The sequence below is a fragment of the Tachyglossus aculeatus genome, chromosome 18 (assembly GCF_015852505.1).
Source record: "Tachyglossus aculeatus isolate mTacAcu1 chromosome 18, mTacAcu1.pri, whole genome shotgun sequence".
Classification (NCBI taxonomy): domain Eukaryota; kingdom Metazoa; phylum Chordata; class Mammalia; order Monotremata; family Tachyglossidae; genus Tachyglossus; species Tachyglossus aculeatus.
The window spans coordinates 17,466,234-17,482,839 of record NC_052083.1 but is presented as its reverse complement, the minus strand read 5'-3'; the positions used below and the strand labels follow the sequence as shown (position 1 = coordinate 17,482,839).

Sequence of the window (16,606 nt, the reverse complement as noted above, 5' to 3'; positions counted from 1 at the left end):
CACATTTACTGAGCACTTACTGTGTGCAGAGTGCTGTACTAAACGCTTGGGAAAATGCAATACAACAGTGTTGGCAGACACATTCCCTGCCCATAATGAGCTTGTTGTCTACAGGGGGAGATGGATAAATTACCAATTTGTACCCAAGGGCTGTGGGGCTGAGGGAGGGGTGACTATATGGGGCAAATCAGAGTGAGGCAGAAGGGAGTGGGAAAGGAGGAAATGACGCCTTGGTCAGGGAAGGCTTCTTGGAAGAGATGTACCTTCGGTAAGGCTTTGAAGGTAGGGAGACTAATTGTCTGTCAGATATAAAGAGGGAGGCAGGACTAGTGTGAGAATAAAGACACCTGCAAGGAAAGGAGAAGCAGTGTTACAGCAGTTCTAAGGGAACAAAGGACCCCTCCAAAGTAGACAAGGAAAAAACATTTCTCTACAGCCAGGCATCATGACCAACTAATGGCTAGTTGATGGCACCAAGACCATTTGGATAAAAAATGACTCTGAGAGAAAAGCATTACTTGCGGCCAAACAATCAATTCATTCAATCATACTTAGGGAGTGCTTACTGTGTACAGAGCACTGTACTAAGCGCTTGGAAAGCACAATTCGGCAACAGATAGAGGCAATCCCTACCCAACAACAGGCTCACAACCAACCCTTGAAGCACCTTTTTCAGTTCAGTGAGAGTCCCAGACTGAGTCCTAGACGTCCACCCCTAAGAAATAAATCATGCAGAGGTTACCTGGGTGAGTCCAGTAGAGAGAAGGTGACCAGTCATCAGTTTTCTACTGGACAGTCCAGTTTTCAGGCAGCCACTTTCATTCCCTTTCTTTCATGTTCAGCAGCTCATCCCACTGAATTCCTCAGCTCAAACATTCATTCATTTATTCATTCAATTGTACTTACTGAGCTCTTATTGTCTGCAAAGCACTGTACTGTTTGGGAGAGTACAATATAACAATAAACACACTCCCTGCCCACAACAAGCTTACATTACAAAGATCCCTGGGAGGGGAACACAAAAGCTCTGGAACAAAAGGGGTTCAGCAGTTATCCTTAGAGAAATGCTCTTATGTTTATTGTTATACTGTACTCTTCCAAGCGCTTAGTACAGTGTTCTGCAAACAGTAAGCGCTCAATAAATATGATGGAATTGAAGTGCTTAACAAATGCCGTGAAGAAAATGGAAAGCTGTAACAAATACACACCCAACTGCAGTGTACTCTCCCAAGCGTTCAGTACAACGCACTGCACATGGTAAGTGCTCAATAAATACCACTGATTGATTGGGTTGGAGCAAGGAGAAGAGTCTGGACAAGGAAGAGTCCAGAGCCTCCTTGAGGGAGATGAGAGGCCCGGAAAGCATTATTAAATTCATGATGGGAGTCGCGAGAATCCCCAGTGTGTGCATGGGAATGGAGAGTCCCTAAAGCACCAGGAGTTCGATGGAAGCAAAATGTCGTGGGCCTGAGTCAATAGTCAGGAGTGTACTGTGCTAGGAAATGAAATGGCAGGGAGTCAGGGACAGAAAAAGTACATTCTAGGCTGCACTTTCATCACCCCTGTACCCCTTCCGTGGATAAAGTCCAATGCATCTAAAACAAATGGCAAGATAATTCTCACTGGAAATTGGCCAGGTAGAGATTACAAAGGTAGCATAACAATGTATCAGAGTCGCCTGCACATTTAAAAGAAAGGCCTATTCACATGCCAGCCTTTCTGGATGTATTCACAGGGAAACTTGGAAGGAAAGGTCACTGCAGTTCTTAGATTTTTCTAAGTGCTGCTGCTGACAGCTACAGAACTGTCTAGAAATATCTTAAAAGAATTTAAAGCAAATATATATGTCAGCAGATATGTACTAACTGCCAAAAATAAACATTACAGAGTAAAGTTTATATAGGTACCGTTATTTGTTACTTATCATAAATGGTCATTTCACAATTTGAGAACACTTCTTAATCATAAATAATCAAAAATCATGGCATTAATGTAAAGCCAGTGGAAAAAGAGGACATTATGATTTGTAAATCCACAAATAGAATTTCTTAATATCTGTACCAATAATATTTCTTGAGGACTACTGAACGCTTAGAAGAGCAATGGATTTAACTACAAAAAAAAAAAATGCAGAATCACCTCCTCCGAAATCCACCCACTTGCTCTTCCTTCCCACCCAGAAGATCAGTGGTATTTATTGAGTGCTTACTGTGTGCAGAAAACAGTACAAAGTGCTAGGGGGATTAGAGGATCCCTGTCCACAAGGAGCTTATTCTAGAAGAGCAAATAATGAGCAAAAGAGGAGGGAGATAAGTCAATGCATGTTTCCCAGCTTATTCTAGAAGAGCAAATAATGAGCAAAAGAGGAGGGAGATAAGTCAATGAACGTTTCTGTTTCTCCTACCTAGCATGGTAGTGTGAAGTAGTGTGACCTAGTGAAAATAACATGGGCCCAGAAGTCAGAGACCCTGGATTCTAATCCTGATTCCACCACATTCCTGCCATGTGAGCTTGGGAAAAGTTACAACTTCTCCATGCCAAAGTTCTCTCATCTGCAAAATTGGGATTCAATACTTGTTTTCCCTCCTATTTAGACTGTAAGCTCCGCGTGGGATCTGATCATCTTGTATCTACTCCAGCACTTAGTAAAGTGCTTGGCACAGAGTAAGCACTTAACAAATACCACAGTTATCTTTATTATTATTATTATTATTATTATTGTTATTATTATTATTATTATGTGAAAATAACGTTGCAAGGAGAAGAATGGCCAGTAGCAGCATCAGACAGATAAATTACACACAGCAATACTAATTTCTCTTTCTTTGGGCACCTTCCCAAATAACATAACTCATACAACCACATATTTATAGAAATCTAATTACCACTTGCCAAACAACGACTACAAACAAATGGCAAACCTGCAATGTGGAAAGGGGAACTCCAGAATTGTGACTGTTGGGAAATTCCAAAAACATTTTCTTTACAACAACAAAAGAATCAATAGGATACCCACGCACCTTGGCATGAAATACCTTGTCTCTCAATAACTTGCTTGCAGACGCTGCACCCTTTGGACTTTTTAAAGGACTTCTTCTTAAAAGTGTGGGAACTCGAAGTCAGTTCTTCAGGCTGAAAAAGAGAATGAAACCATGTCTTCTTTTTCCGCTTCTGCCATCTCTTTAAAAGGACAACGTTCAGTCTATTGCCAAATCCTGCAGACTCTTTCTCCATAGTATCTCTCAGATGCATCCGTTGCTTTCCACCCATCATAATTTTAGTTCCAGCTCTTGTCATCTCCAAACTACACTGCCATATTGGCCATCTCTCTTCCTCCAAGCTTTCCACTCCTCAGTTTTCAGTACCCCAAGGCAGCCTCAACCATCTAAAATGCCACTCAGTTCAAATTTCTGACCCCCTCCTAAAAAACCTCTCTTGGCTACTAATTTCCCTCCACATTAAGCAACACCACCAGACATCTGGCTCCAAGGCTCCATCAGCTCTCTCCCTCTTACCAGGCCTTTTCACCCACTTCTCGGACTCTTAGGATCTTCCCAAAGGAACCTTATCACTTTCCCTCACTTTATCTTTCTAGGTCCTTGTTCACACCCCTTCCTTCTGCCAAGAATTTCCTCCCCTTCCAATCTGCTAAACCATAGCTCCTTCCATCTTCAAAACCTTTCTGAAATCCCACCTCCTCCAGGGGGCTTTCCCAGATTAACTTTCTTCTCCCCAGATAACAGCAATAATGATGGCATTTGTTAACTGCTTACTATGTGCTAAGCACTGTTCTTAGAACTGGGGTATATGCAAGCTAATCGGGTTGGACGCAGTCCCTGTCCCACATTGGGCTCAGTCTTAATTCCCATTTTACAGATGAGGAAACTGAGACACAGAGAAATTAAGTGACTTGCCCAAGGTCACACAGAACAAGTGGTGGGGGCCAGAATTAGAACCCACGACCTTCTAAGTCCCAGGCCCGGGCTCTAGTATCCTCCCCACTGCCACCTCAGTGCTTATGCACTCTGAGTCACCCGGAGTCAGAAGTCATGGGTTCAAATCCTGGCTCCGCCAATCGTCAGCTGTGTGACTTTGGGCAAGTCACTTAACTTCTCTGTGCCTCCGTTACCTCATCTGTAAAATGGGGATGAAGACTGTGAGCCCCACGTGGGACAATCTGATCACCTTGTAACCTCCCCAGTGCTTAGAACAGTGCTTTACACATAATAAGCGCTTAACAAATGCCATCATCAACATCATCTCTCTCTACATACCAGTCTATGTACTCTATTTAAGCACTGATTTATTGGACTTATGCATCTCTCCAAAGTCTTATTCTAGCCATCTGCATCTCCTACCTGTCTATTTTGTGTCTACCTCTCCCAGTTAATTATAAGGGCAAGCAACGGTGTTTTTAATACTCTGCTGTAGGAGCTAAGCAACCAGTACAGAAGATCAACACTACTGGAGTAGTATTAGAACTGAGAGTTCCTTGTGGGACAGAGTCTGTATTGTGTTCAACCCGATTTGTTAGTTTCCAACCCAACACGTAATACAGTACTTGGCACAAAATAAACGTTTAACATATACCACAATTATTATTATTATTACCTATAATACACTCTGAGGCCATCTATTTCCTTCCCTATCAAGCAATAACTACTACTACTACTACTAATAATAATAATAATAATAATAATAATAATAATAATGATTGTGGTATTTGTTAAACGTACTATGTACCAAGCAGTGCACTAAGTGCTGAGGTAGATACGAGATGATCATGTTTTTCACGCATTTATTCAATCATATTTATTGAGCACTTACTGTGTGCAAAGCACTGTACTTAGTGCTTGGGAGAGTACAATATAACAACAGACACATTCCCTGACCACAACAAGATCACAGTCTAGAGGGGGAGGCAGATATTAATATAAATAAATAATGTCCCACATGTGGCTCTCACACTTAATCCCCATTTTACAGATGAGGTAACTGAGGCCCAGGGCAGTTAATTGACTTGCCCAAGGTCACACAGCAGGCATGTGGCAGAGCCGGAATTAGAACCCAGGTCCATCTCAGGCCCCTGGCCCAAGCTCTATCCACTAAGTCACATTGCTTCTCAAAGACTTTTGCCTCCCAAACAGGGAATCGAAACCTGCTTGACAGGCAGGGCAACTGATCTCAAAGCAAATGGAATATGAAAATGGCCAGATCACAAATCCTACTGATCACTCCAAATAAGAGCAGAGGAAACGTTCGCTCAGTGATGTTAGTTAATATTCTTCCCAAATCTGCCACGTGCCTCTGTATATCCACGTTATTCCGTTTTAGATGGCAAGCATCTAGTTGACAGAGGCCATGTTTGTGTGGGGAAGCAGTGTGGCCTAGTGGAAAGAGCACCGGCCCGGGAGTCCAATGACATGGTTCTTAATCCTGGCTCTGATGCTTGCTTACCATGTGACCTCGGACATGTTACTTAACACCTCTGTGTCTCCGTTTTCTTCTCTGTAAAATGGGGGTTCGACAGCTGGTCTCCCTCTTCCTTAGAAGGCGAGCTCCAGGTAAGACAGGGACTGTGTTTAACCCGATTATCTCTCATCTACCCAGCATTTGGTACAGTGCTTGGCACATAGCAAGCACTTAAATACCACAGTTATTATTATTATTTGTCACAAAACTCAGCTCCCAGAATATGGGTCATTTTAATATTCTTCCATGATTCGTGAAGGCTCCATCTCCCGTTTGTCACTGTAGAAACCCTGCCATACCAACTCTCCTATAAGCATAAACATAATCAATTATGTTTAATATTTAACAAAATAAATTATGTTAATATTTAATAAACATAAATTTCACAAGCAGTTTAAGTGCTTTTCCAAATTTCTGGAACCTTCTTGAAATGCCTAATTCTTCATGAAAAAATCACTAAACTTACTGGACAGATCTCATTTTTCTGAAACTGGGGTCGCATAAAACTGGTTAGAAGGCCATATTTACATTTCTCAAAATTAAATATCCAGCCATCACTCAGCATACGATTAAGTGTAAGCGAAGTCTGACTGGAAACCATCAGCTTCATTTCTCATGACCACCAATTGTGTCACAGTGACTCGGCAGCTACTTCAACTGAAATTCCTTCAGGGCATCAAATGTGTGTTTACACACATATACACATGTTTGAAGAACAGTGGTCTGATTAATTCGATCATTTTAATGGCAACCGATAAACCCACCACTTTCACTCAAACTGTCCTGATTTTTCTGACCAACTGCTCCTGGCAATGTAACCCTCCTAATGTACCTAAAGCCCTCTCCTACAGTCTCCCAGGTGCCCTTTTTCTCATTTCCCAACACTGCCTGCAGACCCATCCATCACTCTGACACCACCCCAAAAGAACCATTTTCTTTTCAGTTTCCAGGTGTAATAACAGATATAGAAACTCTACGCCAAATACATCACACTATCCACTGCTGTCTTTCATTTTCTTATTGGTCCAACTCAAGTTGCAAACTCATTCAAAAAGAAACACGATCTACATTGGATGCCCCAAAACCACGCTGCCAACACCCAAATATTAATTCACAGGTAGAGTGTGTCGCAAATGCTTCAGAGAAATGAGTCTCAAAATTATCAAGCCTTTTTCTTTTGGTCACTAGAACACCTCTGGCATCTGTACAAAAGTTAGAAATCAGGATCTCATTTAAGAAAGAGCTGCAGAAGTAGCAAATTTGAGCAGCAATTAAAATCAGTACTCAGCTATTTCTGTTAGTCTGTTAATCACTGGGAAAATATTTGGCTAAATAAAAAAAACTCTATATAACTACCACAAAAACAAATGGTCCTCTGCAATGAAGTGTTGGAGACACTTAAATCTGGCCCCCACGTTTATATAAACATATATACTGGCATGTTTATTTTATTTGATAGCCATGCACACCCAGTTGATGACATCACACCGATGAACTCTGTTACGGTTTTACAAACCAGTGTGAGAAAATATTAAAGCTAATTTGCCTCTGTCAGTATAGGCACAGGGAACTTTTCATATCATCCAATTTAGTCAAAAAGTACCTCTCTCTTTCTCTCTCTCCCTCCACCCAGACACAAACACTTAGAAAATATTCCATCCACACGATAGGGTGGATGAAAAGGCATTTGGGGGAACTGAGAATCCTTTCCATAATCCATAATGTGGGCACGCACAGACTGTTTACTTGTTTTGATGTCTGTCTCCCCCCTCCTAGACTGTGAGCCCATTGTTGGGTAGGGGTTGTCTCTGTTACTGAACTGTACTTTCCAAGCGCTTAGTACAGTGCTCTGCACAGAGTAAGCACTCAATAAATACCACTGAATGAATGAATGAATGAATGTTCTTTGCCAAGCTTCTGGATGCACTAGACAAATGGCCTTACCCCTGTGTTTAATAAAATTAAGACACTTTAGAAGAAACCAAAGGAGGGAAGAACAAAGCAATCTACATGTGTATGTTTCTTCAGCTTTCTCAAAAGTGAAGACAACAGTGGTTTACTATTATGGCTTGAAAAATGCGCTTCTAGAACAAGAAGTTTTTTGGTATTTCAATGCAGAGTGCACTTTTATGGTGAAATAAAAGTCTTCTAGACTGTGAGCCCCTTCTAGACTGTGAGCCCACTGTTGGGTAGGGACTGTCTCTATATGTTGCCAACTGGTACTTCCCAAGCACTTAGTACAGTGCTCGGCACACAGTAAGAGCTCAATAAATATGATTGATTGATTGAAATAACAAATTTCAAATGAGGTTGAACACAGTCCCTGTTTCACATGGGGCTCACAGTCCTAATTCCCATTGTACAGATGAAAAAATGGAGGCACAAAGAAGTTAAATGACTTCCCCAAGGTCACACAGCAGACAAGTGGCGGAACCAGGATTAGAACCCAGATACTTCTGATTCTCAGGCCCGTGCTCTATCCACTAGGCCATTCGGCTGTTAAAAGTGAAGGGTTTTGAATGGAACCTATTTAGCACTATCCGGTCAAATGAAAGCAATGATTGCTTGGAGTTATCCAAATAAACTATGCTTATTCCAATCGTACAAGAGTTCAAGACGCCAATATTTTCTCACAGGGGTCTCGTCCACTGAGCCCTAGCTATTACTCTAGAGCAGAAAACAGAAGAGAGCAGTGTGTCACCTTGAGCTGTTAAACTCCTGGCTCCCAGAGGAATCCATTTAAGACACAGTAATTCATCTGCTCCTACTTAGTGTGCATATAACACCTCGATTGTGAAATGAGGGCTGAGATTGGATGAGGCTTGCTTTGTTTTCAGGTGGTAAAGTTCTTTCATTTCCCCGCAAGAGACTGGCCCAGCAAAAAGCCAGGAGGAGGTGACAGCAATGTAGATGCATTTAGAAGGCTCAGTGCAGGAATCTAAATTGCATCTAACCGTTGGGGGCAAAAGCTTGAAAAACAGAGTGCAGAGCTGCTAACTATACCATGATTGCCAGAGAGGCAGACAGTAATTTGAATTGGCCAGCTTTTTGAGAGCTCTTTTCAGAAAGCAAAATGGCTTGGGGGACAGGAGGGAGGGAGGGAAACTCTCCGAACGAACACACAAAGTGATTCAACTACTAGGCTATAAAATATGTTTGCTGAATCAAAAGTACAAGACCTGAGAGTCCAAAGCCAACAACTTCAATCAAATAATCCTCAGCTGTAGCCATAAATTTGACTTATCAACACAGCCCCAGAGCATCAGTTTAGAATGACTCCATGGCGACACCCTGCCATGAGAGATTGATACTAAAAATACTAATACTACTTACTAATAATAATGACAATGCTTGTTAAACCCTTATGGGTCACACACTGTACTAAGCACTGGTGTAGATACAAGATAATCAAGTCCTACATGGAGCTCGCAGACTAAGTAGGAGGGAGAAAGCGTACTGAAACCTCATTTTGCAGATGAGGGAACTGAGGCACAGAAGTTAAGTGACTTGCCCAAGGTCACACAACAGGCAAGTGGAGAACCCAGCACTAGAACCCCGGTCCTCGGACTTCCAGACCTGTCTTCCACTAGGCTACACTGCTTCTTATCGATATTTAAAAGAATCAACTACTTAATCAATGATATTTACTGAGCCCTTGCCTTGTGCAAAATACCGTACTCAGTGTTTGGAAGAGTACAAAGTGGTAGTCACAATCCCTGCCCACAAGAAGTTTACAGGTTTGAAATCCCCCAGACTCTTTTTAATAATAATAATAATAATAATGTTGGTGTTTGTTAAACACCTACTATGTGCCAAGCACTGTTCTAAGCACTGAGGTAGATATAAGATAATCAGTTGTCCCAAGTAGGGCTCACAGTCTTCATCTCCATTTTCCAGATGAGGTAACTGAGGCACAGAGACGTTAAGTGACTTGCCCAAGGTCACACAGCTGACAGGCAGCGGAGCCGGGATTAAAGCCCATGACCTCTGACTCCCAATCCCGGGCTCTTTCCACTAAGCCACGCTGCTTCTCTAGAGAGGGGCCTGGGGAGAAAGCGTCACATGAAGGATCCAAAATTAGCCAGGCTCCATCTGTGGTCATTGACTGTCCTTGGTTTTATCTGCCTCGCTGTCAACAACATCACCATTATCATCATCACTATTTAATAGATGTCTAATGTCGAGGGAGCAGGCATTGACCTAACTGCTGGGTAGCACACATGAAAAGTAAACATGAAGTCATAGTTCATGACCCTGATCAATGAGAAAGTCTGTGACATTAAATAGATTCCGGTCAATGAAATCAGCGGGCAGCAATTAGCTCTCTTCTAATACAGCAATCTACTTAATGGGTCAGTGGGGTTTTATTATTCGTGATATTTATTCATGGTATTTGTTAAGTGCTTAGTATGTGCCAGACACCGTACTAAGGGTGGGGTAGATACAGATTAATCAGGTTGGAACCAATCCATTCGTTCATTCATTCAATCGTATTTACTGAGCGCTTACTGTGTGCAGAACACCGTACTAAGTGCTTGGAAAGCACAATTCAGCAACAAATAGAGACAATCTCTGCCCACAACGGGATCTCAATCAAGAAAGGAGGGGAGACAGACATCGAAACAAGTAAACAGGCATCAATAGCATCAATATAAATTATAGATACATACACATGACTAATAAAATGAATAGAATTATAAATATGTACATATATAGACACAAGTGCTGTGGGGCCATGTCCCATGTGGCCCTCGCAGTCTTAATTCCCATTTTACAGATGAGAGAACTGAGGCACTGAGAGGTTGAGTGATTTGCCCAAGGTCACACCACAGATGTGGCAGAGCTCCGGTTAGAACTCAAGTCCTCTCGCCCCCAGGCCCATGCTTTATCCACTAAGCCATGCTGTTTCTCCACAGTTTAGCAATGGCCAAGGTAATTTGCTTGTGTAAGGTCCAACTACAACTCTGAATTATATTCCATTATCAGGTATATCAACAGACTGATTTATGTTGCCAACTTGTACTTCCCAAGCGCTTAGTACAGTGCTCTGCACACAGTAAGCGCTCAATAAATACTACTGAATGAATGAATGAATGATTTTGGTCTCTGCTGATGATTATAATTTTGACAACTGACTTTGAGCCTTTCGATTTAAGACAATGGTAATTTGTCCCTCACAATTTTATTCATTCATTAATTCATTCATTCAATCGTATTTATTGAGCGCTTACTGTGTGCACAGCACTGTACTAAGCGCTTGGAAAGTACAAGTGGGCAACATATAGAGACGGTCCCTACCCAACAATGGGCTCACAGTCTGGAAGGGGGAGACAGACAACAAAACAAAACATATTGAAAAAATAAAATAAATAGAACAGTAAATAGTGTTGGAAAAGGAATAGATTAAGCATACTCCTACAGTTCACAAATTCTTACAGAACACCAAATGCACAAATTCACTTACGACCAAGTTCGGATCTAAAAGGTTCTTTTGTTTTAACTACCTTAGAACAAGACTAATTGTAAATGTATTTGGGGCAATTTATAACCACATTACTTGAGAAATGTTTCTACCTAAAAGCCGGGCTGATTAGGCAAGACAGAATGAGTGGTAACTTCCAAATTACAGGAACTGTGAAAAGAAATGTTTGTATTAACTTGCAGTGTTCTTTTAACAGTGTGTTGAACCAGGTGTTGTGAACGGCATTTGAATGGTTTGCCCAGAACCCCTACACTTACCTCATTTGATATACAGCCAATGTTAGATTTATGAAAGGATACTGACTGATAGCTTCTATAAATAATGGGCATTCAATATATTTAAGCAAAAGCTCAGGATGCTTCTAATACCATTTTTTTCTGAACACTCTAATGGAAGTTCTCAGAGCCATCAATTAAAACATGTATAATATCTGTCTACATATTCTAGGTGAAATCTTATGCATTAAAGAAACACTAAATATTCTCAATCTAGCCTAAATCCACAATCCTATAGATTGTCTGTGGTGTTTATTTTTCTTCCCCATTTCTAAATTTGGCCAAATTTGCCATCCAAGTTGCTTTGGGTTTTGAAAATCAGAGCTGTGTGTCGGTTAGGTTTTTTTTTGTTTTGCAGTTTCCCAACTGAGCAAGTGAAGGCAGTTCTCAAACTTTTCAAAGAGAGCCTAGTTAGGAAGCAGTTAGATCTAACCAGGGAGCCCAAGTGCAATTGTACCAGGGCTTTCTAAGCCACTCCATCTCCAACCCGTACATACAGCCTAGGTTTGTTACACCTACTAAATCACTCAATCAATAGTATTTATTGAGCACTTACTGTTTGCAGAGCACCGTACTAAGCACTTGGGAGAGTACGATAGAACAACAGAACTGTCACACTCACTGCCCCCAACAAGTTTATAGTCTAGAGGAAGATATTCGACATCCCATGACAAAGTGCGTACAATTTTACCCATGAAATTTCCCTTTTTGACTCCCTCTCTCCCTCAAACTGTGCCTCATCCGATTATCTCCCATCTCCCCCAGCACCTGGGACATCGTAAACACTTAATAAATACCATGACTGATGACATGCCAACCAGCACCATCAAACCCCACTCACAAAAGTCACGAAAAACGTCAGCAAAATCACACTATCCTCCCCCGGGCTCGCCCAAAATGCCCTCCTCTACCCTCTCCTGCCCACTTTCTGAAAGAAACTCACTCGCTGATGGAGCCGTTCCCTAGAATGCTTGTGCATTCTTCTGCTCTCCAAGGTAAAAGCAAACAACTTCATGGTTGCCATCTCTAGGAACGCTTGCTTTTAAGAACAAGTACTTTTCAAAGTGAGAACCTTCAGCCAGAAGCTTCCCAACCTTCGCTCCAACACAGCAGGAACACACACACACACACAAAAAAAAAAACCCCACAAAAACACACAACCCCCCTCCAATCCCGCCCCACCGACCAGCAGCTGCCCTTCAGGTGGGAGAGGCCCCAAACCTTTGATAATTATGACTCCAGAAGCACAGACCCCCTTTCAAGATTTCTTTTTTATGGGCAAAGGAAATGCCCCACTTTGACCCCTTCATATGGGAAACCCAACAGAAAAAGTTCAATTAAGTGATGACTGAAAGAGCTCTTTATGGTGACGTGCACAAAACCTGTGCAGAGCCAACATAAGAATCCGTTTCTGCAGGAGTGCATCAGAATAAGTGATGTGGCTAAAATCTAAGCCTGCCAAGAGCAAAATCACTGAGTATCTTTCTTCTATCCAACACATTACTCATTTTTCGTTTCCCCCCCAGTCCCTCATTCGGCATTAATAGTCCAGGACCAAGCCAGCACACATACGCACACACACACACACACACACACACACACACACACACAAAAAGGGTGGAGAATTACTTTCAATAAAGTAACCACACAATCTACCAGCAACACTTCAAGGTAAAAGAAAAAAGGAGGAAAAAAGTACATTTGTTCACTCAAATGGAATGGCAATTTGGCAGGCGCAAGCGTATATTTTTCTCAGATTTCGATCCCCCCGCAAGAATGCTGACTGAGGGAAATCTATATTTTAAAAAGGTCTGTAGGTTTCAGTATCAAAAAAACTTTTAACATTGCTCGGTACACAGCTTGAGAAACGGATCATTATCGACCAGTAATCTAAACACCTTATCAATTCGGTAATCTGAAATGGTACTGGGAAAATGATTGTGCAGAAGTACTTGTGTACTCCTTTCTTCTTCATTGGCTAAAGCAAGTAAACTGGATTTTTTAAGGTAGCTTTAAAATAGGTGCCTATTTCCTAGCTAAAAATAAATTCTCTTGTTTTCTTTCCGAATACTTACTCTTACCGTCTTCTTCTCAGCTCAAATAACACAAACCTCAGGAATATTTAAATCGTTCATTCATCCATTCAATCGTATTTATTAAGGGCTTAATGTGTGCAGAGCACTGTAGTAAGTACTTGGGAAAGAACAATACAACAATAAATAGTGGCAATCCCTGCCCACATTGAGCTCACGCTTCTCAGACTGAAATTCCATTTTCAAACCTTAAATGTGTTTATTATGTTTAAGAGCCTTTCCTTGGACACATTTTACAGTCCTGGCCCCTCTGACCAGTTCAGGCCTGCCTGTCCCAAACCCAGTGCTAAGGTTCAAGTCTGACCCCAAGGAGGATTACCAGGACACATTGAGAGGAGGCTTTGGGACGCCACAGACGAGTCACAGAGAAGCATCACAGTCCAGTAGAAAGCGCACGGGCCTGGAGATGGGAGACCTGGGTTCTAATCACATCTCTGCCACTTGCTTATTGTGTGGCCTTGGGCAAGACACTTAACAATTCGGCGCCTCAGTTTCCTCATCTATAAAATGGGGACCAAATTCCCGTCTCCCTCCCCGTTAGATGGCGAGGTCCTGTTGGGGTAGAGACTGTGGTTGAACTATATCACATCTACCCCAGCACCTCGGTACACAGTAAGCACTTCACAACTGCCACATTTAGTATTACTGCGTGTGGTGTCAATCAACCACATCAGTCCATCGAGGGGGACGATCACGGCATGCGCCGTGGAAACGCAACTGCTGCGAAACAGACTCGTAGCGTAAATCAGGGAAGTCAGGGTATCTGGACTGACCCAAATTTGAACATTTGTAAGAGGAGGGGACGGTAAGAAGCTAGCAGCTTGCCTTTCAGTCATTCATTCAATCATATTTATTCATTCAATCGTATTTATTGAGCGCTTACTGTGTACGGAGCACTGTACTAAGCACTTGGGAAGTACAAGTTGGCAACATATAGAGACGGTCCCTACCCAATGGGCTCACAGTCTAGAAGCTCTTACTGTGTGCAGAACACTGTACCAAGAGCTTGGAAAGTATAATTCGGCAACAGATAGCAACAATCCCTACCCAACAATGGGCTCACAGTCTAGAAGGGGGAGTCAGTCGCAGGCCCCATGTTGGACTCTCCCACCTGCTACTTGAGTCACCTTAAGAGTTGGACCAATGAGATGAACTGAATTGGGGCGGGGGGAGGTTTCCTTAAAATAAACGTATGTGAGTGAAGTCCTTGTTCATCAATTCATTTGTGATGGTAGGAGAAATTCTGTCAACCCCAAAGGCAAATGTCATTCTTTTCTTCATTCCCAGTAATAATAATAATTGCGGTATTTAAGTGCTTAATATGTGCGGAATACTGTAATAATAATAATAATGTTGGTATTTGTTAAGCGCTTACTATGTGCAAAGCACTGTTCTAAGCGCTGGGGGAACACAAGGAGATGAGGTTGTCCCATGTGGGGCTCACAGTCTTAATCCCCATTTTACAGATGAGGGAACTGAGGCACAGAGAAGTGAAGTGACTTGCCCAAGGTCACACAGCAGACATGTGGGGGAGGTGGGATTCGAACCCATGACCTCTGCCTCCTAAGCCCGCGCTCTTTCCACTGAGCCACGCTGCCTCTCTACTATACTAAGCTCTGGGTATGGTACAAGGTATCAGGTCAGAGACAATCCTTGTCCTCCATGGGGCTTACAGCTAACTAAATAGGAGGTGGGAAAACAGGTATTTAATCCCCATTTTACAGAGGAGAAAACTGAGGCAAAGAGAAGCTAAGTGACTTGCCCGAGGTCACACGTCAGGTAGATGGCAGAGCCAGGATTATAACCCCGATCCTCTGACTTCCAGGCACAGGCCATGCTGCTTCTCTGAAATCTTGAAATCTAAATCACCAAGCGGGACAGGCCTCATTTTCTTTGCTAGAACTTTGTTTTCTGAAGGAGCAGATGTGTCACCACATAATGGAAAATTCTGTTCCCAAGCCTGAGAGCCCTAGCTGGGAATCTGGGAATCAGCCCAGCAACACAAAGGTATCACTGTAGGAAACAAAAGATGTGACTCAAGGCCATATTTTCTGTTTACTGTGGTACTTCGGAGTATTTCCTAGATCTCGAGATATACATAAGATCTCAGGGACATAAAAATCAACATCAAACAAAATAATCCTTAAGATGGGTGTTTGTATAACCTCCATGTAACACTCTCTGATCCTTTCATGTCCAAGAGCGACCGAAAGTATACCATATACCAAATTCCTGGTTATTACCTAGCTAATGAGTAAGATAACGTTAGCCCGATTAAGACCCGTTAGGATCTATAGCTTTATTTTTCCAATCATCATCATCATCAATTGTATTTACTGAGCGCTTACTGTGTGCAGAGCACTGTACTAAGCACTTGAGAAGTACAAGTTGGCAACATATAGAGACAGTCCCTACCCAATAGTGGGCCACATTAAGACCCGTTAGGATCTATAACTTTATTTTTCCAATCTTTTGTTAGGTTTGCCCCACGCAGATGTAATCACCGCAGCGGAGTGAGACTGAGGGCTTCTGATGGCCCTGTCTCCTTCCCCTTGCCATGGAAGATGGAAATGTCCCTCAGGGCTCCAACACGGCTGGTAATAATCATAATAATAATAATTATGGTATTTGTTAAGCACTATGTGCAAAGCACTGTTCCAAGCACTGGGGAAGTTACAAGGTGATCAGGTTGTCCTGGGGGGCTCACAGTTTTAATCCCCATTTTACAGATGAGGTAACTGAGGCACAGAGAAGTTAAGTGACTTGCCCAAAGTCACACAGCTGACAGTTGGCGGAGCTGGGATTTGAACCCATAACATCTAACTCCAAAGCTCGTGCTCTTTCCACTGAGCCATGCTGCTTCTCATGCTGGAGACTGGAAAAGCAGCATAGCCTAGTGAATAGAGCGAGAGTCTGGGAGTCAAAGGACCTGGGTTCTAACCCCAGCTCTACCACTTGTCTGCTGAGTGGCCCGGGGCAAGTCACTTCACTTCTCTGTGCCTCAGTTACCTCATCCATAAAATGGGGTTTAAGACTGTGAACCTCAAGTGGGACATGGACTGTGTCCAACCTGTTACCGTGTATCTACGCCAGCACGCTAGGAGCGTGGCTCAGTGGAAATAACACAGGCTTGGGAGTCAGAGGTCGTGGGCTCAAATCCTAGCTCTGCCAATTGTCAGCTGTGTGACTTTGGGCAAGTCACTTATCTTCTCTGGGCCTCAGTTACCTCATCTGCAAAATGGAGATTAAGACTGTGAGCCCTACGTGGGACAACCTGATCACCT

At 42.5% G+C, this 16,606-nt stretch overlaps 1 long non-coding RNA gene across 3 annotated transcripts in view; it reads right to left on the bottom strand.

The window, feature by feature from the left end:
* The window catches only part of LOC119940109, a 143,720-nt gene that overhangs the window by 68,577 nt on the left and 58,537 nt on the right, over positions 1-16,606 (bottom strand). For all 3 annotated transcript variants that reach the window (XR_005454881.1, XR_005454880.1, XR_005454879.1), the window contains exon 2: positions 3,021-3,132. This is a non-coding gene — a long non-coding RNA (uncharacterized LOC119940109). The remainder of the gene's footprint in view (positions 1-3,020; positions 3,133-16,606) is intronic.